This window comes from Pteropus medius, unplaced genomic scaffold (assembly GCF_902729225.1).
Source record: "Pteropus medius unplaced genomic scaffold, Ma_sr-lr_union100, whole genome shotgun sequence".
Classification (NCBI taxonomy): Eukaryota; Metazoa; Chordata; class Mammalia; order Chiroptera; family Pteropodidae; genus Pteropus; species Pteropus medius.
The window spans coordinates 22,273,277-22,299,499 of NW_024342467.1; the positions used below are offsets into that span (position 1 = coordinate 22,273,277).

Consider the following 26,223-nt stretch of genomic DNA (forward strand, 5'->3'; position numbering starts at 1 on the left):
ATATGCGCACGTGTAGATTAACACAGTGACGGGGAGACCGTCAAGATCGGCTCCGCCGTGGTTTTACGGAGAAGGCTTCTTAAAATAAACAGGTAAGTACGAATCTGAGTCTTGAAGGACACGTAGGATTAGGACAGGTGAAATGAGAGCACTGCAGAGGCATTTTGGGTGGTGGGAACCAAAATGTAGCAATCCCAGAAGCTGGGATAAATCATTCCTTGAAAGAGGATCTGAGGGGTTAGTGTTCCTAGTTTCAGGTCACAGTGTAACACAGTGGCCCTCGAAATGTGGACCGGAAACAGCAAGGTCATATCAGCTGAGGCCTCGTTAGACATGCAAAATGCCTGGCCCCACCCGAGACTTAGCGAAAGGAACTCTGGGAACAGGCTGGTCCCATCCAGAACGTGGTTACCTAGCCCGCAGGTGGTTAGGGTACAAGCTGAAGTTTAAAACAACGGGTAAAACGGGTACTTGAAAGATGAGAAAGTCAGTGAGTAGACTGAGGAAGACGTCCCACTTGCCAAAGCTCTACATGCAACATCTTAGTTGTACTGCTTTGAACTACACGTTAACACTCTTAAAATTAACGAAATAGGGTGCCCCGCCCCCCAGTTTTGTCATCTATATGCTAGTACACTGGAACATCTGGGATTTGGGTGGTAAACGCTCCCTTTAGGATCATGCTGTTGGAGATTTAATATGCTTGATCTTTCTTTCACCCCAATTACTATTTTCAGATTAAAAAAAACAAAAACAAAAAAAACCCTCTGTGTTGCATTCCTAAAAGAATCCTCTCAATACTGAATATTTGCACAGCAAAGGCTCACATCACAATGAACTCTTTGGTCACAGGCTGTTCTGGGTTCCCGGTGAGACCTAACTTCCTGGAGTCTGATGTCTTGACGAGTAAGAGGAGTAATTACTCATCTGTCACTCAGGGTATTGACCAAACCCACGAAGAGGCGAGGGCGCATTGCAACTCTGGTTTCTAATGGACACTGACTCTTGTGGCACACCAGGTGTCCTCCAGATGTATTTTCCTATTCGTCCAGGGCACGTGGTGACTCATTTAGAGGCTACGCCTCCCAGCCTTCCTTGAAGTGTGTGTGGCCACATACTTCTGGGTCAGTAGGACGTGAGAAAAGTCAAGCATGCAATTTCTGGTGATCGTCAACTTAAAGACAGTCAGCTTTCCCTGAACTTCCTCTTCGATCCACTGTCAGCTGGGGCTGGGAGGCAGATGCGGCAGTAATCTAGCTTTGACTTTGCAGATGAGGACCAGTTAGGGGATGTAAGTCCAGCACGTAAGAGACCTGAGTCTCCAGATGATGTGATGTCATTTAGGAGCAACCCCACCAGTCTAGGCTAGAAATGTTATGTGACAGAGAAACAAAACTCTATCATTTTTGTTTGACCGCTTAACGTCTCCCCTAACTTGTACATTTACGGCCAGCTGCGTCACAAGAAAACACCTGTAATTAAATAAGGAAATAAAGTCACTGATGTCCTCTATGTTCCTAAACTGCCTGGAAAGAAATTTACTTTCATTGTAAATATTATCACAGATGCCATATTGAAGTATTTTCTATTCTCGAATACAATGCAAATAAGTCACACCAGTTTTTAAAGGTAGGTGAGTAATTCAGAAGTCCTATGGAATAAATAACAATAGGACTTAGGAAGTGCTTTGTCTATTACTCATATGATATAAATTGAAGTTTAATAGAAAACTTAAAATTTTAAGACCAAGCCTGACCAGCCCAGTTTCTGGTCACTTTCAGTCAATGGGACAAATCACTACTAGAGGTAAGTGCCACGAGGGTAGCGAATGTTTTATTTGTTAAATCTACAGAACCTAGAAAAATTCCTGGCAGTAATAGGCACTCCGTAAGATTGCAGAATGAATTAATGTGATTTCCTTGTTGGGCTAACGTCTGTGAATAATCAGAACAGACATATACAAAGAGAATATTGAAAGATTTTACTTGTCTTGAAATACATTAAGCCTTCTCAAAATAAACTATAATCAAGTTTTTTTAAATTAAAAAGAAATGAAGAAAAATCTCATGATCCTGTAATTAACAAAACTTTTGCTATTGAACTTACTGATTAAATTCAAGACTTATGAGCAGTTGTGTCAAGGGAAAAATATAAACTCCTAGAACTATTAAGAAAAATATAATATAATAAGAAATTACATTTTATCACAACCAAATAAACAAATAAACACAGTGAGTCTCCTTATAACAATGGAATAACACTGGCCTTACGATCCTGACTCACTTAAACATGGCTTTTACTGTAGTTATGTTCTAGAGATAATATTTTGTAGCTTTTCTTAAATCTATAAATTAATGAAGTAGTATAATTTTAAACCCAAAGCACATAGTTTATACCAGGTAAAAAGATCAAAAAGAATTTATATTTGGCATTACCTAGGCTGTTTTCAGCAACTACTCTAGTTGGATCAACCTTGCTAAAGTGGTCAAAACCATTAATTCGATAAATCGATTAGTAGACCAGTTATCTTTGTTCCATTTGGAGGCTAAAGATGGCATCCTTTAAGGAGGAATGTTTGGTACTGATCACAGAGAGGTCCTGGTGACAGGATGGATAAGTAAACCTACAAAATCACTAGGAAAACAGTACAAACCCACTGCACATGTTTAAGGCCATAAGGTCAAATGCCAGTGTAAGTTCAAGGAAGCTGATTCATGTTCATCACTCTGGGTGACTCACTTTAGGCTTCATTATACCATCTTTTTTCAGTATGTTTTATGCAGAGATTATTTTCCATCCATTTAACTCATGGAAACATTTATAGATGAACATGATCAAATATATTAAAATAGAATAGGAACTTAGAAGAAAGATATGATATGGCTCCAAGATAGCATTAAATCTCTTTATTATCAGAGAAGATACATCTATCGTTTCAAAAGTATTCCATGATTCGGTCCTTATCATCTGTGTGTTTCAGATGATCCTGTTCATTTTATGTTAAGCATGAAAAATTTTTAACAAATCTTAAAAAAAAAAAAAAAACAGGTGGCCTTAAAAAACATGTCTAATTAAAGGGATATTATACACTAAAACAGAAATTAATGAAATATTTCTGTGATCAGATCTCTGACTGCCAAATTTCTGGTTAATTCGGCAATACAGAAATACGGTCCAATTCAAATGCTTTTTTTTTTAACCACCCTCAAATTTTCTGGCATTTGTAGAATGATGATGTGAAAGATGAGAAAATTTTAATCTTGCCAGGAAACTACAAGGGTATCTTAGACACCGCCCCCCCTCCAAAAAAAAAAGTTTTAAAAAAGTTAAACATTTTCTTAAGATGAATGGCTCCAATAATGAGGTGAGTGTCAGTCGTGAACTTCTGCATCGTTTCTTGGTCACCGTTGGCAAAGCTCGTTCTGGCTTTTAGTTTTAAACTTTTGCCGGCGTGTATAGTCTATTAAAGCCGAAACATGTTCTGACTTTATTCTTACACTTCCTGTGGACACTTGCCCTGGTTTCCCTTTTCTAAGTAGGCTCGTTCTTGGAGTGGATTCTTCTAGTCCTCATGGAGCTCTGCCCCGTTTCTAAGCTGATGCAGTTAGCTGCGTCCCATCTAATAGAATGTCCTCTTTCTTAGTCTCAACCCGGGAGGATAAATTTCTGTTTGGCCATGGAAAAACCAATTTGAAGGTGGGTCTGAATTTTCTAATGTGTATTAGGAAAACTCTCTGCCTTTCTTTTACCCATCCCAAACAAGACAAATGGAACAAACACCCCCGCCTCTTCCTAAAGATGTCCCTTTGTTGGTGGCACCTTCTTCCTCACAGTCATCCAGATACAAAGTCTAATTTCTGCCAAGTAAGAGTTTGATAATTTGAAATAAATTACTTAAGACTCTCATGAAAGCTACAGGTATTTCTAAAAGTCATTTGGGAAAATCATTTAAATGCATATATACGTATATAAATGTGTATACGTAATGATTAAAAAGCTATGTGTAGAAATCTTTAAATTTATCCTTTTTATACGCCAATTTTGTATAGTGTTTTAAGGTGTCATCCTGCCTAGGAAAAAGCACATTTTTAATTCCATATGCAAGTCTGCTTATCCTCATGGAACTGACCTCCAGCTAAACCACTGACTCATTATGGACCTTCCTTCAAACCAGATATAAGTCAGAAGAAATCAGTGTAACTTCTGCCCTAGTTGAAGACACACACTGGCTTAATATTTATGTGTTATGACTACAGTTTATTCCAGAGCTACACGTAGCCTAGAGGTTTTTACTTAAAGTTACGAGTAAGTGTGCTGAAATCTTTTCAAAGGGTTTTAATTTTACCTTAAAAAAAAAAAAGAAAAAAAGATTGCCCAAGTTTGGACAGCGAGTTGCAAAATAATGAATTTTCACGATAATAATTACACATCAGTACATATTCCTCACTCAATGTCTACTTAAAATATTTATTTGGATTGGGACGAAAGCTATCTCAAGACATGGTAAGGACTGTAAAATTCTGTTTAAATACTTTCTGTTGAGAATAACTTCATTTTTACTTTGTTTCCGTGTCCTAGCACGTGCCTAGGAATTTGGCCTGGTGGCGGCAGGCTATAGAAACCAGAGCATCCACCGCGGGCTAATGATCTCAGTACATTTGCTGTCATCCCATATTTCCAATCTTTAGTCTGCAATTATAATAGAGGCAGGGAATTAGGAGTTTCTTTATCTTAGGCAGCCCTTTATAAATAAAACACAGTCACTAAAAGGCTAATTGCATCTTCTGATCCATTAATTGACTTAGCTCCAGGACGACTGTCTAAAACATATGGTGTGAGACCCAAAACCACTGTCCAGGTTGTACGCAGGGGGCATTTGGCTTCTCGTTGGGAAGAAGAACCAAAGGTGATCCCTTTGCAGCTGCAGAGCAGATGGTTTTCCTTACACCATTTCGCTGAATACGAAATAGAAACTGGGAAAAGTTTGAAAACATAATAAACAAACAGCTGAGCGTTAACTTGAGTGCTCTTTGCATCTATCAGGGAGAAGAATTCAGAATCTCCGGATGTTTACCAGGGAGTTGAAAGGAAAACCAGAGATGCGAAAACTAAATGAAATGATTTTGAAATTGTTCCTAAATATGGTTGTGTGTGGTTTTGCTCAAAGTAACAATATACTAATTAAACCTCTCTGAAACTTCAATTATGGGTGTCATGATTCATAATCCTCAGCATTATAAGGTTTAGGGTTCCCTGATCATGTACTGAGATGGGTAAGCCAAAATCACCCCTCCCTAAAGGAATTACTTGCAAATCACAGAGACATCTGTTATTCTCCATTCTGCCTCCCCGGGTGGCAACCCAACACGCTGTCTTCCTTTTCAATAAAAACGCACAGTTACCCTTTCAACTTCACACCTACCCTGGCAGAAAGAAAACGTTTAAATAGAAGACTGGCTAGTAGGTGGGGAAAGAAGTCATATCAATGACCGGTCTGGCTTCTTAAAACTCTAGCAGGTGCTAATGGTATATTAAGTCCACCGGAAACACTAAAATGCTAATATCGAGAACAGATTAGGTGACATCGAATATATGTTTGACACTTTTCTAGACATCGAGGTTGCATCAGTCTCAAAATACTGTCATGCATATCAATGTACATACATACATACTATTTCAGATGTAATGAGCAAGGAGGACACCAAAATACTGCCACTTTTAGTTTCTGATTATGGATAAAGTTAACAGTAGGATTACGGCTAGTCTAATTTTTCTTAACTAACTTGTTTTTGGTCAGATGTTATCTGAATTTTCTAAAATAAACATATATTACACTTTTGTAATAAAAAAGTTATTTAGCTATCTAGAAGGCTATGTTATATGCTTTATTAATAGCGAGGTCTCAACCAAAAGGTGGTGTTACTTTGTATAAAGTGGGTTTTGCAGTAGGTAAACACGTTTTCTTTGTGTTCTCAAACTTCCTAGAGAGCCAGGTGTTAAATTAAAGATGTTCGAAACCTGAAGTAAACAATTTCTGCGTTTCTCTAACAGGGCAACTCTGTGCTTTATCAGGCGGACGGTTTTTGAGTTGTAGATAGCAACACAACTCAGTCAAAACATGTCCTGAAGCCCAGCCACCCAATGGCATCGTACCTGAAATGACCTAAATGGAAAGGAAAACTCTTCCTCTTCCCCGTTTCAGTTCCACACACTTTAGAGAACAGCAATGGCCTCGCATTATGAAAAAAGCAAAGAGGAACCACTCCAATGCCGGTTCCCAGCGGTTGGTTGCTGGGGTGACGTCTTTTTTCCTAAACGCCTGCCATCTGGAGCGAGCGTCCTCACCGCTCTGCTTTGCCAGCATCCATCTCTTTCCTAACTTTTGGCTGAAAATGTCTTGTTTATCCCTCGTTTGGGCCTCTTCATTTCTTTCTTCTCACTTGCTTGCCATTCACTCCACTGGGTAGAACACGACAAGTTCAGTGTTCAGCTAAAAAGAACCATACAGAATTCACGTATGGCGGCTGATTTCATTTCCAGCCCAACGGGTAAAGGCTCTTCCCGTCTGAATTCTTCAGCCAGAATCCAGTGCTATACCACATTGAGGAAATGACTGGTAAAAATTTGCTAGGAGATGTTTTCAGAGGAACTCATTTTTTGCCCCCTCCAAACATCTTAATATTCCAAGAGGCACGTGACCCCTTCTGGCTGCACCTGTTACCAAACAAATTGACACAGGGATGACACGCAGCTGCTGGTCAGCACTTCGGCCGTGATGCAGGTTTTGATGGGCCTCAAACAGCCTTCGGAGGGTCTCAAACAGCAGCAGAGCTGGATGAATCAGAACCTACAGCCTCACGCACCTCGAGAGTGAGGAAGTCACCATGAGAGAGATGCCCAGATTCGTTATACAGAACTGAGAAGTTCTTTGGGTCTCGAATACGTGGTTTTTTTCAAAGCAATAGTCCAACTACTTCCGCTCACGCTTCACTTCTGGGTACTATGACTCGTCAGTAAATGCTTACTTTTCCCTGGAAATGTACGGAAGTCAGAAAGGCCGAAACCACCCGCGGTTCAGTCAGGCCTGCAACTCGGAAGACCATGGACTTTCCTGGGCTGACAGGAGATGCTGAGGTGGGGGACACGGGAGATGGAGACTGAGCTAGATGAGACTCCACAGCCTGGTTTCTGATGATGCCAGGCCCCATATGCTTTTTGATTTGTTTGGCAGGTAATGAGACCAATAAAATTGATTAGCTCTCTCTTGGATTGCTAGTCCTTTAATGAACATGATTACTTTTTAGCAATTTTCTCTATTCCTGCAGCTTGGTAAAATACTTTAATTTTTGCATGGGATCCAAAAGCACCGTAAAGTTTAATGAACAAAAATTTTTATGTTGCCAATTCTAGAATAACCTTAGCAACTAATAAAGATGATGTCACAGAAAATCCTGAAACTCACACCTATAAGGCCTTAATGGCAAGGCTTAGTCTAGTGAGAAATACGACAAAGGGTAATATATTCATAAACAAATAAAAGGTGGCAATTTGTTATAAATAGCACAGTGGACTTGTTCATCAAGCTGTCTGCATGGGTGAAGGGTGGGGGTACAAACGGCTTTCCATTTTCTTTAGTGTTTATTTTTATACCTATGATTTCTGGCATAAGTATTAATTCAACTTCTGTAACGATTTAATTGAAATTGAAAATCTGTATTTTTGGTTTTATTTTTTGATTACTAAAGGGATACACAAATGTGGTAAGCAAAGCAAGAAATCTTCCAAGTATTTTCACGGATAGCTGCTGTATTTCCTGCCCAGCATCCAGTGCCCCTGCTGGAAACAGCATCCTGGTTTTCCTCGGGGAACAGCCACCCTTCCCCAGCTGTTCAGACATGTGCCGCGTGTGCACCTGACACCACCGCCTGGCTTGAAGGCGAGCCCGTAGAGTAATAGTATTCTAACCCTTTGGCCATAGAGATAAGCCGGTGACTTAAGTCGTCTACCGAGATTCAAGTTTAGGACCCTGCGGCTACTCCTGCCTCTACTCCCCTTCTTTGGGGATAATCACTGATACCAGGTGGGTGTGCTTCTTTCAGACTTATTTCTCTGTCATATATGTCAATAAAATAAGCCTAACTATATACCCCCCCTATGGATATTTACATACACATATGTACCAATGTGTATATGTACGTACTTGTGTAGTTCCTACATAGAATGGCAGAGTCTATGAAGCTAATTTGCCTCTTTCACTCACACTTGGATGATTTACATCTTTCCATTTTAGGGCAACAGAGGTACCTTAATTTGCTTACTCACCACGTAGTATTCTACAAAGCAAAATCATAAATTACGACATTACCAGTCGGATAGTCTACCTCACCGTGAGCTGCACTAGAAAAAACACTGGCTAGAAGCAATAGCTCATTTCTGGAACAACCCTACATCATTATTTTGCACCCCTGGAGTGCTGTGACTCAGAAAGAGCCATTTCTGGAGGGATAAAGTCCTGTAGAAGAAGGTGGGCTTGAGAAAAATGAAAAGGACACTAAGAACTGCTCAGAAGAACAAAATAAAATCTGAATGAAGTCTCACAGCTATCTTCCTCAGATTCTCATCTGGGAGAGCAGGATGGGGCATCAGAAGGTGTTCTTTATCTAGCAGGAGGACAAAAATCATACACAGGCTCAGGTTAGCTTTGGCACTGACCCACCGCTCCTGGATCAGGACCGAGAATATGGGACTGACGTTTCAACAGACTCCCAGAAGATGGAGGCTGGGGACAAATAGAGGCAGCATCCTCCATTATGAGGAAGTTACAAGTAAATGAAGACTGAAACCTAGAGGACCGCTGGCTGGTCACAGGCTCACGCAGAACACAAGTTGGCCTCATCAAAGCCCCAAACTGCACATGTTCACCTGCTTGTTAGGTGCATGGAACATTTCCACATGTGAGACATAGCAACCAATATGTCTTCAAGTATCAATTCCTTAGTGAGGAACCATAATTGCTCAATGTTTCATACCGAGAAATTCTATTTTTATATACACACACTGTAGTGTTTACAGGGTAATTACTGAAAACTGATATCCTTCACCATTTACCTCTGCACGATGTTTGAAGATTTAATTAACCGGATTGCTTTGCTGAAAGTCTTTTGTTTACTACCATTCTAAGTTCCTTAGGGTCAGGGAAGTGTGTGCGGTGTGTGCCTGGCACGTATGCCATGTGCTTGCCTGGCCAGTAACGTTTTGTTCAATGCACGAGTGATGCATGGGAGAAAGGAGAAGAGAGAAAAAGGGAGGAAAGAAATAAAGGAATGAAGTGATGGAAGAGAAGGAGCCTAAATAAGAAAAGAAAAATCTCGTTTTGAAATGTTGGACATGACTCTGCACCAGCGTTCCATGAATACGAGATCTCCTTTGCAAAGTAACTAGGAAGAAGACATATTTGGAAAAAATGAGATTATAACGGCTCCACCTCATTTTCCTTCCACCGCTACCCAAAATCCTGCATACAGATGGTGCTTCCTTCCACATTTCTCCTTCCTTAAAGAAGGCAAGTCGAGGAAATGCCCAGCCTATGTTTATTATAGCAAAATATGAGTATATTCACACGACTGGTGTTTTCAGACGGTGTTGTCTTTTTCTTGTGCCAGCCAGTTTGCTTAATGAATCGCCCCGGCAGACCCAAAGCACATGAAACCGAGTAAGAGTTAGGAGACATCGCTCTGCAGTGAAGTGTTTTCCCCTTGATTGTAACACTATCCTCTCTCTTTTCAGGATTAAGCACATTGTGGAAAAGTTGTCATAAAAATCAAAGGATATCAAGTGAAAAAGAGGTGCCTGAAGAGGATTTCTGACTCTCTCAACCATCTGATTTTGGCACTTTATTCAATAACTAATTCCCATTTTGAACTCAAAGTTCCTCTCGCATTTGAGCAAAAAATGAGGTCAAACTATTTTTCTTTTATGGTTGGGTCATTTTAACCAGAAAAAAAAAAAAATTTGCAGCATTCCTTTGGGTCTGTACTCTGTATAACTGTAATTGTCTGTAGATTTTGGATTATTAAAATCTTCAAGTTAAAACATTTTTTAATCAAAGGGAGCTGCTGGGGGGGAATGGGAAAAGGATGTATCACCGTCGTTAACTGTAGATAAAGAAGCTAACGATTCTAATTCTGTATAAAAAGATCAGAAATTTCAAGTAAATACTTAAGTACGTCTTCATTTCCAGATAGATACTGCCGTAGGCTAATGCAATTTTATTAAATCTCTGCCAAAGTATATTTTTAGTGCTTTTTTTAAATCTGAGTTTAAGATTAAAAAAAAAAAAATCATACCCAAAGGAAAGTCATTTAACTGTGCTGTTTCCTCAGATAAAATAATTTCATATCAATTAACTTCCTAGACAGAAACCTATTTTCTATACTTGTTTCAGAACATAAACTATTTTTTTTTTAAATGTTTTTGAGTACAGACTAACTAAAGACATCAATCCCTAATAAAAGTAAATAGCGCTCGTGATTTGATTGGCAGGACTGGGCTCTCTGCTGGAAGTTAGCCGGGAAATTTCTCAATTCCATTTCACATTATTCTTTGCAGGACCAGCTCTAGAAGAATAGTTGAGAAACATTCTAAGCTCCATTCCCGTTTTTCCACGATGGGGAATTGATCCTACATCACGGAAATGGAAACGGTGTGTAATGGTTTTCTATGGGGGAATGAGGCCGAGATGGGACTGGGAAAGGCCTTCGAGTCCAAGCCATTAGTGTGACATGGACGCCCGTCAGCACGAGAATGCGATGCCCACGTGGGGACGGGCAGGCGGAGGTGTGCCCACTGAGGGACGGGGAAAGAGCGCTCAGCAGCTTTGACGAAAACCTGGTAGCTGTAAGGAAAAGCACTCCACACATGGGTTGATGAAAGGCCGCTTTTATCTACCATTTCCCACATTTTCATCCACTTGGGCAAACCCAAGGCACCAGGACCACAAAGTAACAAAAGCAGTGATAACCACAGCATGAGGCTGCTGGACACTCACTTTGAACTTCAACTACATAGTATGAGGTTCTGCGTTTTTTGTTTGGTTGGTTGGTTGGTTTTTAGTGTGCTAGGTCCTAATAATTTTACTAAATAAAATGTGCCCCCCCCCAAAAAAAAAATTTAGAGCTAAAGGAACCTGATCAGAATGGGAATAATGATAACGTAAAAGGAAAAAGAGCATGAAACTCTCAATTAGATAATTGTAAACTACATCTTCCAAGCAAAATTGCAACTGTTCATTTTCATGGCGTGCTTAAATTAAGACTGTATAAATATGTTACTTAGATCAATTCCATTTTTTCTTTTAATTTCTCTATACCATTCAACTAATATTTAACTTCTTCATTTTCTTTTATTTATTTTGCCATCTTTAGCTTAGTTTTTCACATTTAGGATCTGCCAATTCAACTATTGTTTGTTTCTAGTAATGCTTGCAAATATTTTATTTGGCACCACTTATTATGGGCAGATGATGAAAATGTGTGCTCATTTTTATCAAGTCTACCTAACTCTTAAAGTAGACTACACAAATCCGATAAGAATCCAAATCTATTTATCTTCAGGGTATAATACAAATTCTATCTATTTCATCAAATCTGTGATTAACAGCATCTGTATTTATGAAATGTTCTCGGCTGTGCAGGTGAAAACATTTTATATGAAAATTAAGTGTTATTAAATAATATTCTGTGATGCTATCAGTATTTTGTGTGCATACATGCAAGTGTTCAATAACTTTAGCCCGAGGTCTAATATTTTCAGTTTTTAAACTTACAAAACAAGAAAATCTCTTCTTAAAGTATGAGTTTCATTTACCTAATACATCGGAATATATTATAAAACCTAAGTTACATCAAGGAAGTATCTTACGGTATCTTGGTGTTTTGTTTCCCACTGAACACTGGGCAGCCTGCAAACTAGTACTGAGTAACTATTAAATGTTATCTAAACACATACATGGACAACCTTACAAATATTATCGAATACACATATACACACTCACACCCGTAACAGTTCATGCTCAAGGTGAAGTAATATACATAAAAAGGAACTTCTGACCATTGGCAAATTCATCGATAAAGCCCCTTTCCAGTTCTATCGTGTGCAAGGCATGCTAATTATCAACTAAAATTATATTTTTGCTGAACCTACTCATGAGGGCACAAGGTCTTACTCTGACAAAGGATGGTGACAAGGGCATCGTGCTGAGCAGTACTAGAGCCGCAGTCTTGTTTTTCCCTGGGTGTCCGTGCTTGACTGCTTAATGATTCTGGGCTTCCCTTTCTTCACCTATAAAACTGATTTGATTATCTCCGACATCCCCCCCGCTGCACTCAAGTCCTGCCATTTGATGATAGTGATGATGATGATGGTGCTTTCTCTGAAGATGACGGTAAAAATATCTATGACACACAGAGGCCTTAGTTATGAGTCAGCCACTGTCATATAATTTATGCACACTCAGTTAATCTTCACAACAACCTATGTGGTAAATACTCTGATGATTTCCGTTTTAGAAAAGAGGTTAAATATCTTGCTCAAAGTCCAGGAGATAAGTGGTTGATATTCAGGTCCAGACAGTTTGACTCAGAGCCCACACACCTATTTATTACGCTACTTCACAGTAAATGATCAAGCTTTCAAAGGTAGCTGTAAACAGAGTCCTTGCCAATGAAGTTACTAATAGTTCCACTGCTGCTGACATGAATCTAATCTGTCTTTAATTGCTGTCTCTGTCATTCTCTGCTTGTATATGCAACATTATAAAGGGATTTCGATCTTCAAAAAACGTGATCCTTAAAATAACCCTGCAAAGGCTAATGAGGAGTTGTTTTTCATTTGAATTTCGGTTACGAGAAAATTTAGAGCTGAGACCCAGATATGTATGAGACTTCCTAATTACAAAGTGAAGCTGCTTTCCATCCCTTAGAGAATAAGGAAAGGTAAAACACACAGATGCGAAGCCAACGGACAACACGGCTGATCTGAACTCGAGGTGGCTGACTTTGCTCCGTCTGCGTGGTTAGCGCTCTCAATCTTTTCTCCAGCCAAGCTCTCTCTGCTGCCCAAGGTCTTGACAAATCAGATTTAACCGCATAGAGTTTATCATTTTCTTCCAAACCTACTTTTCCTCTTAAGTCTCTTCTCCTGAGTAACGATACCAACGATGACTTACCTGAATTAGGAACCTGGAAGTCTTATCCTTTCTCTCCATCAGTCCCACATATTCAATTCTACAAACTCTAGCTTCAAAATATCGTTCTCATCTATTTATCTCATTCCCATTGCTGTTGCTAAAAATCTTGAATCACTTGCAGAATATAAAAGGTCCGCTATGATTAAGGACCATTAACTCACATCGTCATAACAACTCTTACGTACCATAGGCTGAGGCCTCACCAAACAACTCACGGTTCCTTATACTTTAGTATAAGTTCCATGCCTCCGAGTAAGAAAACCCCTCTGCCTGGAATTCCCTCTGTCATGAACACCACCTCACTCCAAATACTTCCTCTTCTGAGAGTCTTTCTTTACCTGCCCCATCTCCAAATGAATCGCTCCTTCTTTCTTGTCCATGCCCATATCATAGCACCTTTTTTATTGTAGTTTAAGGATAATAAATATATTCCGCCCGATGAGATTTAGTTCTTGGCTTTATGCTTTGACTGTGTTTTCTTTAACCCATAAAAAAAGCCTGCAGTGAAATTAGTTTCCCCAGTTTACAGATGAAATTCCCGAATCACAGAAAGGTTAGAAGGCTACATAATTCAGAAGCGGTGAAACCCAGGTTTTAAATGTGTTGACCTCCAAAACCCCACGCTCTTCCCATTTTACCATAGTCCTTTCTTAAGTAGTTTACAGTTACATCTACTCCGTTGGCCACCAAACCCTTAAAATGCAAGAAATGTATCTTATTCAACACTAACGTCTCAGTACCTGGCACACCATCTGGCACTCAACAAATGTCTGGTGAGTAAATGGATGTGCCCAACATATTGTCTGACTCATTAATAAATTCTGATTATTATTAACTTCCATTTAAATAGAAATGTCAGTTTCATGAACGTGGCTGATGGGGAAAGAAGATGTGAACAATGTTTATGAGTTTTTAATGTAATTTTTATTGAGTTTTGCATTCTAATACATTAATAAAAGAAATGAAGAATAATACTGGAATGCTTTATCTCCCAACATTTTTCAAATTGGCTTTTTTCTTTCAATAAGATGCTTGGGATAAGTTAATAATTTCTGTTCTCCCAGAGAAGGTCCATCTATTTTTCATACAATGACCTAAGCCCTGTTTTATAAGAACATATTTGCATATACAGCCTGTGTATATGTTTATGCAATCATATTTGGACTTTCCAAAACGCAGTACTGGCAATCACAAAGTGATTTTTAAAGAATACAATAACTTCTGCAACATCCTTTATTTTAAGAAGTAAAATTGTGGCATTTGTTTCGTAGCCTAAACTTACCCTGAGGATAAGCTTGCCCTAAGAGCAGAAGCATTCCACTAAATAAATTCCAGTTTTGGAACTGGCAATTGTGATAGTACCAAACTAAGTAAGTATTGGTCTATTTGTCCCAGTAGCTGCTCCATATTTTGAGAACATAATTGAAGGGAAAAATGAATGCTACTGAAAACTAATGAATGGGAAAAAAATTCATTAGAGCCTCTCGGTGGACGATATTTGGTTACTCTTTCATAAATATCAGAATCAAAGAATAGCAGAATTCCACTCTAGCGATCAGTTAGATATACTCTGAAGCATAATTTCTATCTATGACATTTTTCTCAAGCTGCCATTCATTAATTTCGTGGCGAATGCTCTACTGATGGCACACAAATATATGAATGGGCATTCACTTGTTCAACCAACACTTACTGAGCCCGGAGATTTAACATTATCTCAACTAGTTTTCATTATGGTTATAGGTATTATCACCTCAGTTAATTTTTAAAAAAGTGAATGTGATAAAGGGAATGACATAGAAAAGTATAAAGTGAAAAATGAATGCCTCCTACCACCCTTCCTTAGTCCCTAATCATTTTCCCCCAATCTAACTCTAGTTCTCAGTTTTTAAGCATTTATTTCTATAAACAGAAGTCTGCTCATTATTTACACAATGAAATCTTACTAAAATAATTTTCTGCGTCTTTAAAGAAATATTTTAATACTTTAGTACTATGGAAGTATTCCCACAGTTCCACATAAATATCTAAGTACAGGTGACCCCGGAACAATCCATGGGGTGCCACTAGCCACACAGTCAAAAATCCAAATACGACTTGTCGGAAAATGCGGATTTCCAACCCCATGGTTAACTGAGAAGTATCTGCTTGTAAGTGGACCACACACTTCAAACCCACGCTGTTCAAGGGTCAACTATACTTCTAATGTGTGCAAAATATACACAACTTCACTATATAGTGTAGGTGTACTTATTTGACCAGCCTCCATTATCTTTTAGACCCCATTTCTTGTTTTGCTATTACAACCATTGTGGTATATTGCTGAAGCAACGAACATGAGTTTGAGTGTTGACAGATATTGTCAAATTATTTCCAAAGAGTTAGTATCGAATTATACTCTCGCCAGAGTTATAAGAGAATGCCTAATTCCCCCCATCTTCTCAGGACCCTTCCCACTCTTACATATGAAGGAGCTCCAACCGTTTATATTACGCAACTTGTATTATCAACGGTTACCTTATTAAAAATTAAAATTGAGAAATTAAAAAGTTTTATTATTTAAATGAAAATGATAACCCTAATACAGATTACTATAAATAACATTTTTATAATAAAAAACTATAATCTGAACTCTCGACTGAGGTTCAAAAAGTAATCTATCCAAAATAAACAAAAATTCGTGCGAACATCATTGCTTTACATTTTTTTTTTGCAAATTATTGAAATGTCTGCCTTAATAGAAGACAGTTAAATTTTCCTATCTGCTTCTGCATTTCATGTGTTGTGATATGTTGTTTTGCTTGAAGGAGACTAAGAAAATTGGCTTTTCATAGCAGATATAGCGGTCTCCTCTTATCCATGTTCTTGCTTTCCATGGTTTTCCGTTCCCTGTGGTCAACCATGATCCAAAAATATTAAATAAAAAATTCCAAAACTAAATGATTCATCAGTTTTAAATCGCATGCCATTCCAAGTAGCGTGACGAACTCTCATGCCATCCTGCCCAGGACGTGACTCATCCCTCTGTCCAGCATCTCTGCTCTGCATGTGCTCCCCGCCCCTTACTCACTCAGTAGCCAACTGCGTTATCAGATAGACTGTTGTGTTAATCCAGTTCTCGTGTTCGAGTCGCCCTTATTTTACTGAACGATGGCCCCAAAGTGCGAGAGCAGTGATCCTGGCAACTCGGATGCGTCACAGAGAAGGCCTGAAGTGCCTCCTTTAACTGAAAAGGTGAGTACGATATAATATGACATTTCGAGAGAGAGACCAAATACATGTAACTTTTATTAGAGTATATTTTATAGTTGTTCTATGTTATCATTAGTTTTTATTACTATTAGTCGTTAATCTCTCATTATACCTAACCTATATTAAACTTTATCATAGGTGTATATGTGTAGGAAAAGACAGCATACATAGGGTTCAGTACTATCCACAGTGACAGGGTGACAGGCACCCATCACATCCAGCGTAATTACTCATATCGAAATCTTTTAATTTGAGGTACAACCATATTATGCTTTGAACAGATCTTTACCTGTGCAGGATTTTGTAACATCATGTCCTGGCCATTTAGAAAATACTAAGTTATGCGGATATTCCAAACACGGTCTTTTTCATTATATGATATTTGAAAATCCCATTTATCTCACCACCAATTTGTTCAGAAGAGTCTCAGTACTGAGAAGGTATCAAGCTCATGGTAGAAGACATGAGTTTTCTAAAATTCCAAATATAGCTAAAAAGCTTAATTCTATCATTGGGAACAATCTATTAGTTCTTTTCCTTGAAGTGATGGGCTCGCTTCATTAATTTGAAAGAATATATCTGCCGAAAACCAACGCCTAAATAACTATACTTGGTCAGTGACTCTTTCAAGTAAAAATTGTATTGCAAGTGAAAACGGTGGCTAGTTCAGCTAGAAACTCAAAAACAAGAACTTTTCCTGAAGACAGCAACTGTACCTCAAAATGTAGCAAAGCTGATTTATACTCAGCTCCCAGTTCATCACAAAGTATTAAAAAGACATAGTACCTAAAGGTTGACATTTCATCAAATTAGTGACTTTGCTCCAATCAGGGACATTCTTAAGTGAAACTGGCATGTGTTTTTTTTTTTTTTCTGCCAGCGTACCACAGAAATAAAACAATTGCTACTAGTTCAGCTCAGTGCCTTGCTTTGTCCTCAGACACCAGTTTTCCCATTACTGCTTTTGAACTATCAACGAAACTTTGTGAGAAAAAAGGTAAATCACGTCTTAGCATCCTTACGAAATAGCTTTGACTTCACAGACTTCTTAAACGGGTCGGGGGGATCCCCAAAGGGTCTGAAGACCACGCCTGGAAAACTGCTGCCTATATCATCTCCATTTCGAAGGTGAGGAAACTGATGTAACCTACCCGGAGACCAGCGTTTCGGAAGTACAGGTGCAATCTTGAGGAAAAACACCTGTGCTGCTGAGTTTCTAGCCGAACTAGCCACTATTTTTACCTAAAGACAAACAGTGAATCCAAAACTCAAACCCAGGCTTTGTAACCCCAAGTTCTGGTCTCTGGGAGCTACGCGACACAGCTTAGGGTAGGTTCCTATCAGTTGCCAGCATTGCCGCCAAGGTCCTTTTACTGGGACTTCACACTGGCCCTTGCTTTGCCCTCTGAGATTACAATACGCGCTCATGCTATACAAGCACCGTGTGCCAGGGACTGTGCCCCATGGCGGAGATGCCAAAGTGAATAAGGTGCCGTCCTCATCTTGAAGGATTTCACTACTGACTGGGGAGACAAATGTGTAAACAGCTGCCCGTGTCACAGGGCGATAATTCTGTAATGGTACTCCGCACCAAGTATCTTAGAAGCACAGGAGAGTGATTAATTCTGCCCAGAGAAGGGAGAAGGGGAAGGGGAAGGGGCTTCACAGCAAAGTGTATTTTTAGTTAGACATGAAGGACAAATGCATCTGATCCCTTTGCCCACATCTAGCCCTTCACGTACGTGAATACAACTGTCGTGTGCCCTGGGTGAGTTTCCGCCACGTAGAATTAAATGTCACCATTGCTCTTGAGAACATATGACGAAGATGACTACCGGAAACAAATCCCCGTATCATGGAAATGCTTTATGTACCGGTCCTTATTTTCAAAGTATATATTCACGCTTGTCAACATCAACCTGTAAGCAATCGCGAGAGAGCTGGACAGTGTATAACAGCCAGCTTATTCTAAACTACCATTAGGAACAAATGTGCAAGCTAAAGCGACTCTCCACCAAGTGTCCCAAATGGATTATTTAGTCATCTTTCCTGTAAGCCAGAGGTCAGAGGTTTTTTGTGTGTGTGTGTGTGTGTTTTTCCTGTAAAAAAACAGATAATAAATATTTTATACTTTTAGGCCATGTGGTCTCTGGACCAACCATTAGGCTCTGCCCTTGTAGTGTGAAAACACATGTAGACAATATGTAAATGCCTGGGCATGGTAGAGTTCCAATAAAACTTTATTTACAAAACAGGCAGTGGGCCACCTGTGACCCACAGGCCATGGTCTGCTGACTCCCGCTCAAAGCCGTCTTTCTTTCTGAGCCTTCGTCCTCTTCACTGTATGGTGGAAAGAACATTAGACTTGGAATCAGGAAAACTGGCTCTTAATTCTACCTTGCTAAAAACCAGCTGCATGATCTAGGCAAACTGCTTCACCAACCTGGCATCTGTTTCTCATATCAAATCAAGCACCTTTAGATTTTATAATCAATAATGTCCCTTAAAATCCAAAGAATCACTGCAAAGTAACTCTGTTGCTCCTAAGACTCTTGATTCATTCCATCAGGGAATAAACAGACTGACAAAAAATAAACGCGACTTTAGATGATGCCGACAGAAATGTCCACCTCAAATAAATATATCTCAAATCTGCTCCACTCGGCAAAAACAAAGTTCAAGTCTGAGTAAAACAGTAATAAGACTGTCCAGGGGAAAGCAACCAGGTTCCTAAAAAGTTCTGGGAAGTCCTGGCAAATGAGACATGCTTCAAAGAATTAGGCAGAGTGGAAAGCGAAATCTAGTAGGCATAATACTACTTTTTTAAGTGTCTGGAATCAGACCAAGATTAGAACCTAAATGAAACATTCCAGGTTAAAATGACATTTGTGAGTCGTGGGTTCTGACCAGTTACAAACACCATGCCTTCTGAATCCCTGTGGTATTTTAATTCTGCAAACTGATTGCTAATGGCAATGGCAGAGAAACATCCCTGCTCTCACGTCGGTCTAGCTATTTAGAGGCTCTATCCTTGCGTATTACCTCGTCTGAGCTTTCTAGCCCTATGAGATTGGCAACAAATATATAGCATAGCCTTTTCCACCAGTAAGAAAGCAGACATTCGAAAGGATTATTCCCTACCTAGAAGATTCATGACTTAAAATCATAAAAAGGGGAGGAGCTAAAGCCAAGCGCACAAATCGGCTTAGAAAACGTAGCCTGAACACCGAAAACAGACGCCGCCAAATGTTTTGCAGAGCATCACCTCCTTTATATTCCGGGGAGAGGGGCGGTTGGGGGAGTGGGATTTAGCATCTTAACAGCTTCAAAGCGCCCTGAACTTGGAAATGGCTGCCTAGCGTTTTGATTTCACTGTTAGTGTTCGACTTACCTAGTTTTTCTGCTAAGTGCTTCAAGCGAATGTAAATGCTTTATGAAGACAGCTCATCAAATGCACCAGGGGACAGGGGGCAGCCTATATTAAAATAACCTCAACTGAGGGGATTAGAAAAGCAAAAGATATTCCTTTCTATTCGATTAGCCTCATAGATAAAAGCCGTATTCTTCTAAAAAGAAAATACAAGCAGCTGTGAATAATTCAAATCACTAAATGGCATGAATGGATTAATATGTTAATGTTATACTTGCCTTTTATCCAGACACAACTTTGAACATAATAAATTTGGTTTTAGAACTAAAATCCTCAAAATTCTGAGGGTTTTTTTTTTTTTAAATACGTATAATTAAATTCATCTTTGAAGGATCCTGAAGGTTGTTCAGGGCAGAAGAACTGTATTTTTATTCAAATGACTCCAGCAGTGGGAGGCCTCCACAGAAAACTACAAAGAGAGTTGAAAAAGCGGCAATGCAGAAGCGGATAGATTTACCCAGAGAGAAAGACCGCGCTGGGTGAGGGAATCCGCATCCTTCAGCCCGGTCTCCTGCGCATGCGCCGGCGCAGACCCGGGTACGCTCGCCCTTCCCTCTGCATCGCCCTCCAGTTTCTCACGGAATAAGTCAGATTATCACTAACATCCCAGGTTACCTTGTGCGAGGAAAAGGTGGAAAAGGAACAACTAGTGGTGCCCTTGGCCAGGACAAAGGTACATCCCGCTCGTGTAGACCGAGGTGAGGGAATTCAGGCGCTGACAGTGTGCACGTGAGTCTCAAGACTTTTCTAGAAACAGAGTGAGCGGCCTCACTTTCTGTGGACCTCCTCTTTGGCGGAGCTCAAGCTCTCCAAAGGCGGCGGCCGGAGAGGCAGCGTGCAGGTCAAAGGTGCCTCTTCCCTGGGGGTTCATGTCTAAACCCGCCTATAAGGCAAAATGGCCTGGACCCTGAAAATCCCTTACATTGCCCTAAAGCACAGCAGGCATGGTTTCTGTATACGACCCTGTAATTCCACATTAAAATAATGCACTCGGTAGCATATAGTTCATAATACAGAAGGCTACTTTGTGGAACCCACCAGCAGGCTCGCTCAGGTGTGTACTGGATTCATTCCATGCCCCAGGAGGGTTTAAATCCCACACCTTTGCTGGCTATAGGCCAGGGGTCCTTCAGAGCTTCTAGAAGCCACCCACCTTCTGGGGTACCTGACCCCCTTTCTCCATCACTTGGAGCCAGCGACAGGGGGTCGAGCCCTTCTCATGCTTGAAAACTCTCTCTGTCCCCTTCGTCACTGTACCTCTCTCTGGCTGACTCGCAAGCCCTCCTCCTCTGATTTGAAAGACTCGTCATTATCCAGGCTCCTTGCCCTATAGTAAGGCTGGCTGATAATTACTCTTAATTATATCTTCAAAGTCCTTTCGTAGGTGACCGTTGATTGACAGGGGGATGGAAGCTTGGGAAGACCCCTTCAGTGTTCTGCCTACCGCACCTTACTGACATTACATTCTTGGTCTCTCAAATCTACTTCCCGTGTCCCCTAAAATATATTGCACATCTCGCCAAGTCGCAGGTGGCCTAGTTGGTAGGAATCAAATGAAAACACATCAGCGAGGACTACTATGAGACACTAGAAATATCTGAATACAATTATAACGAGTTACAATAGCCAAGTATAAAAATAAGCACGCACCAAAGGAAGAACGCTCTGACCTGACAAAATACTAGAGCAAAAGAGCCTGCAGAAGCCTCATTTGTTCTCCAGACATTTGGGGTCACTGGTTTATTGAGAGGTGCCCAGGTGTTATTCTTGCCAAGCGAAGTCTAAAGAACTTCGTGCTTTGAAACAAACAGCGCTTTGAGACTGTTAGAGGCCTACGCGGAGGTCCCTAATTGAATCTAAAGATCCCAGCTGGCTTTCGAGAAACTTGCTTCCTAACAGACTGACTTCAAAACCACCCCGTCTTTCTGATTTTAGCCAGCATTTGCGCCATACTTTATCCTGGCATATTCATGGGTTTTGTTAAATAACATCTGAGCAAAGTCAGCCATCATTGAATTCAGGGATTCCTAGTGGCTGACACATCCCTTTCCTGTCACCAGTGGTCAGAGGTTTTGTCTCTCTGAATTGTTTCACAGACTAAGAGGAGCCGGCTGGTGACATGCTTTGTAGCTTCATTTGGTCTGGTGGCCATTGGTCAGCTCAGAACACTGTGAGACCCAAGCCCTGTGCTTTGTACCTCCCTCGAAGTCACCCAAGACTGAATTTACATCACGTGGCCTGGCAGCCAACCCAGGACAGGTATGTCACAGACACGGGACAGTGATAATGGTAAGAAGTTTGTTTTTCCACAAGTACCACCAAACGACTTCGAATTCTTCACTGTGATTATAGAGCCCAGAAATGACTGAACAGTAAGAAAATGGGGGTGGGGAGGAATTCAGTTTATCCCGAACGTTTAAATGACATGGAGATGACTTTCTGCGTGTTCGTTTGTTCTGGACTTGAGAAGCTGACTTCAGGGAACCAGGCCAGTAGGAGTATGGAGGAGACTTTTCTGTTCCTTCAAGTTCATGTCCTGTTTTCCTCAGGGACTCTACAGATGGCGTGCGTGCCCAGCCTCTTCCACTACCCGCCACCTCACACGCAAGATGTAATCGACACACCCTAAATGGCACTGCTGCTTGTTTAACTCAAGGACATGAGAAAGTTCTTTGCATTGCTAGCTCCCAATCACAAAAGATATTTCCTCCAAAACAAGAAAAAGTGGACCTCTTGGAAGTACCCTTAACCTAGGGCATTTTTAGACCAGTTGAGGCATGTCTGATTTCTAGAGACTTCACAGTGTATTCACTAAGGCAAAATAATAACGTTAAATCTTCAGGTTTTTTTTCCATAACTTCAGTATTGGAAAGACCCTTTCAAGCAATTGCCATTTTTGTGCGTTTTCAATCAAATGACGTATACATTTATCTATAGTACTTTATGTCTCAGAATGCCGAATAGAGACCCCCGTGAGAAACTTCTGGATTTCACTTTCAGCTCAGGAGTTGCTGCTACTTGAAGTCTACTGCCGTCCAGGGCGCTCTGGTTTCACTTGGCCAGCAAAGATTTTATTTCAGGTGGGTCTTAGTTTGAATTCTTTGGATGGACAAACAAAAGCTGAGCCACTCCCTCTGATTCTCGCCCAGCCTCTTCGCTCATTTGTTACCAGCTTGGGCCCCCTGAGGGTCCCCGAGATGAATATGAAAGCTCTCTTCAACTAAACAATAAGAATTAGATGAACGAAAACAATTTTTCTCCTTTGCTGTGGTTGTCAGTAACTCGAGAATCAGTTTAGTGCTCTTGTACATTAACGACTCCATTTGAAGTAGCTTCTTCTTTCTCCTTATAAATTTTTCACTGTTCTGAGTTTATTTCAAATGTTCTAGGGCTTTTTTTTTTTTTACTGTAATTTACTTTTAAAACTTCTTCAAATCTGCTTTATAAATAATAGATAAATCTTAATTGTATCTTTAACATAGGGGCTTCCACAGAAACATACCAGATACGGACACGCAATTTACTACAGGCTCTCCCCATCCTAGCACGGCAGTCTGTCATTTAAGAAATGGCTGCGAGGCGTAGCTCAGGACTTGGCCACCATGTTAATCCAAAGAAGTTAAGAGGAGCTTCAGCCTGCACGCACATTACATACTACAGATGTCCAGAACATGCCACGTCAAAAATATGCTACTTTGGCACATTGATTTTTTTTGAGCTGACGGCACTTAAGAGAACAGGTGTAGGGAGGTCTCTCTGACCTCCAGCTTTCTACCTAAAAGCAGGTCATAAAGTTTTCCAAGAGAGAGGGGCCCTCCTTTCAATAGGAAGAGAAGAACATTCTTATCAGTGGACACTGGAAACGGTCAGCAAAAGGTGTCTAACAGACAAAGCTACTAAAATAACCCTTATCTTCCATTAGTTTCCCCATAAATGTACCAGTCGATTTCCTACAATTTACAGCCCCTGATCCCAACTCCTTGGCCATGTCGCTTCTCCACAAATTTATCATTCTTTGTTAAAAACATATATAAGCCTTGGGTTCTGTTTCTTTGGGTCTTTATTTTCCTTATGAGGACTCTCACCTGCCCATAAAAGATTGCATACACTTTTCTCTTGATAATTTGTCTTATGTTTGTTTAATTTTCAGGCCCAGACATAGAACCTAAGAGGGTAGAAGGTCGATTTTCCTCTTCTGCAATACACAGACAAATCTGCTCAAATCCGGAAGTGTCCAATCGTTGTTCTAGCAACTGATCACAAGGGAGACTGATAACAGAGTGGCAGGCGGCCGACCACCTGGAGGAAGAAAGCTTTGTCTTCCTTCCTCCACCTGTCTCACCATGTACCATCTTAGAACAAATAACTACATTTTTATGTTTATAGCTTCTGTAGTTTAGTATTTATTATAAAATCAAACACTTAGCTCTGAGCTCCAGCCAGGCGGAAGAAGAGAAAATTATAGCATGTGACAGTACGGGGTATGAAAGTTGACTAGAGTTGGTTGCCTCTTGCTGCAAAGAGAAAGTGGAGGGATTGGTAAAAACTTAACAGAAAGCACTAGAGCAATGGACCGCAGTCAGCAGTGGTATCTTCTCAGAGATCCTGACTTCATGAAGCAAAGCAGGACCTCGTTTCATGATACGGGTGCCTCTGTGCCCTGCCAGAAGGTCACGTGCTTACCAGTCAGTCTCAGAAGAACAGGTTAGAGATAAACATTGAGAGCCACCTGCAGGGCTGGGCTTCAGGGGGAGCATTCACCTGGAAACTTCCTTCTCAACATGGACTTGTCATCTGTGCCACCTGGGCTCACAGTGTTACCATAAGAGCACCTCCAGAAGAAATAAGCGTGTAAAACAGGTAACGAAATCTCTTCTGGTGCTCGGAGTAGAAACAAAACGGAACAAACCCTTGTTGCGAAAGGCTTAAGCGGGATGTGGCTCAGGGACCCACTTTACGGGACGATGTGAAGGAACGTGGCTGGATGGGAGGCGGGATGACTCTCTGTCATCTTGTGCTGAGGAATGAAGCTGTTTCCTCCTGAGACCAGAGGTCTGATCCACCCACCCAATACGCGGGATGGCAGAGCTTTTTATAGACTCTGAAATGTGTGTCCTCAGAAATCTTAGATTCTCAGAGACTCTTAGAAAGCCGTTAGGAAGTAAGTGTCCCTGGCTCATCATCAACCTGCTATCCCCAATCATCCAGAGAGACCTGGGAACAAGGACAATCAAAAACCAGAGAAAACGACCAGGGGTAGCAGACCTGGGAAAATTAAGCTATTTGGTTATGAACTTCAAATGATTTCTCCTAACAGACTTGCCTTTGTTCCTTAAGGTAGTTTTGTGTTAAACTTGGTAGCTGTGATTTTTTTCTTTGTGAATTTAAGCGGGTAGAAATGAGATGCATTATTTTTACGTTTATGAAAGTATATTCAATAAATGCTAAGTAATAGATTAGAAATCTTTCAATAATCCCGGTTATTATTCTTATTGTCTTTTTTTTCTCTTGTTCTTCTCATTGAACAAATCTTTCCTCAAATGCATCACGCTAGGGGGTTACCGTTCACCCTGATGGGTCACTGAGTTTGTAGAACATGGTGTATGCTGAACTGAACATCGTAATTACACTTACACCCAGGGCAACAGCCAATTTTCACTCTCATTTATAGCTGGGAGCACCTACAGATGACATATATTAATGAATTACAGATCCTGTGGTGAGTTAATAGGATAGCAAATCCCAGTCAACATTGCATAAATTGGGGTGGGGAGAAGCTAGCTCTTTGGAAATATATGACCCAATGGGCTGGGATTCCTCTAGAAGCAGTTAAGAAATGATAAGGGTGAATTACTATAAGTCCCTGTATTCTCATTGTTTTGTCAAACTACTCAAGTCATAGGTTCCAGTTGGCTGTGTCCCAGAATTTCTCTGAGGGGAAGACCTGAATCTGTGAGTATTATTGTAGCTTAGGGAATGGGAGGGTACATGTATTAACACACATGGCAAAATCCTCTCATGCATCATCAATTATTAAAGAATCCCTTTAAAAACCTCTGTCACCCCAGGTGATTTGATTTCCTATGAACCCTCCATCCTTGAGAGCTATCAGATGTCCTCGTTCACGTAACTGACGTAACGCCACCACCACGATGGCTGCATTCCTCAGACGTCGGGCCCACGTTAGTTCCACAACCTTTTTCAGTGCTGTTGCTTGACCCTGATTTAAGCCATCTCAATATATGAGATCGAGACTTAAAAGTAAATTAGGAGACGATGAGTCACGTAATAAAAG

General features: G+C 40.4%; 1 protein-coding gene and 1 long non-coding RNA gene across 5 annotated transcripts in view; one reads left to right on the forward strand and one right to left on the reverse strand.

Moving 5' to 3' along the window:
* IMMP2L (inner mitochondrial membrane peptidase subunit 2) overlaps positions 1-26,223 on the reverse strand; it is a 694,672-nt gene that overhangs the window by 99,103 nt on the left and 569,346 nt on the right. The window lies entirely within an intron of this gene.
* Positions 16,331-26,031, forward strand: LOC120602460 (uncharacterized). The gene is made up of 4 exons (XR_005652770.1): positions 16,331-16,480; positions 22,025-22,187; positions 22,881-23,008; positions 24,079-26,031. It is a non-coding gene; the product is annotated as an uncharacterized LOC120602460 (long non-coding RNA).